Consider the following 1,176-nt stretch of genomic DNA (forward strand, 5'->3'; position numbering starts at 1 on the left):
TGTAGCTTGGACCATGTTGATGTCTGCTGCCTGTGTTACCACTGGGAGCCATGTTGATATTCTTGGTCAGCACTGCTGCTGGGGACCGTATTGGTGTACTTGGCCCATGCTGCCTGGGAGGCCATATTGATGTCCTTGGCTTGTCCTGCTGCCAAGGGCTTTGATGGTGATCATGGCCCATGCTGCAGCATAGGGATATGTTGATGTCTGTGGTCTGTCCTACCACTGGAGACCATGCTGAGGTCCATAATATGTGGTGATGCCAGAGACCATAGCGAGGTTCATGATCCATGCTATTGTCAGAAACTGTGCGGAAGTCCATGATCTGAACTCCTACTGACTATAAAGGGTAAGGATGCTACTTCTGCAGTGGTATTGATGACTTCAGACTCACAGTTGAGAAAGAAGGACATAGAAGGCTTCTGTGACAACCCCTACCCTCACCCCACCCCATCCTCCCAAAAAAGTACCAGCCTAGACAGGAAACAATTGAAGAGAACTCTTTAAAATTGTAATAAGGATGCTGAAGTGTAGCTGCCCACAAATGGGAGCTTCTGGTGGGGATGTAGGTGGGGAAGGACTCAGTTTTCTTTAAGGGGCTGGCCACTGGGAGTTTGACCAGGCTTCAGTTAGTATATGGACAACACCAAATATATTGGATTTGGGGCTTCTTCTTCCTCCTCCTCCTTCTTCTTCTTTTTTTTTAAAGTTTAAGTTCTATTTTATTTTTTCAAGGTGTTTTCTTCTATCTTTATGAAGCCACTTTACATGGGTTTTGGTGGAGGTCGTGGTACAGCACCAGCAGGTCTAAATCGTGGTGGGGGTGTTCGGTTCTTCCGAGCTTCCCGGGATCGATTCCTGACTACCTTGCTATGAATAGCACAGCTCACGCAGTAATGCAGCTTGACATAGAGTTTGGGGAGCACATAGGCATCGAAGACACTTCCACCTCTACGATGTTCCGAATGACAAACTTCTTAATGGCCTTGTCCTTGGGCACACAGCGGGTTGGCTGCACATGGCCACGGCCCTTTTTGGCACGACCGTTGTTTCTCCTTTTTTTGGTCATCTTGGAGCCAAGTCCCTAAAGAGGCTGCTCCTCTTCTTCTTCTTCTTCTTCTTCTTCTTCTTCTTCTTCTTCTTCTTCTTCTTCTTCTTCTTCTTCTTCTTCTTCTT

The 1,176-nt window shown here is 47.0% G+C and overlaps 1 pseudogene; it reads right to left on the reverse strand.

Moving 5' to 3' along the window:
• Positions 1 to 731: 731 nt before the first annotated feature.
• LOC101990552 lies at positions 732 to 1,069 on the reverse strand (annotated as a pseudogene).
• Between the last annotated feature and the right edge of the window lie 107 nt (positions 1,070 to 1,176).

The sequence above is a fragment of the Microtus ochrogaster genome, linkage group LG4 (assembly GCF_000317375.1).
Source record: "Microtus ochrogaster isolate Prairie Vole_2 linkage group LG4, MicOch1.0, whole genome shotgun sequence".
Lineage (NCBI taxonomy): Eukaryota > Metazoa > Chordata > Mammalia > Rodentia > Cricetidae > Microtus > Microtus ochrogaster.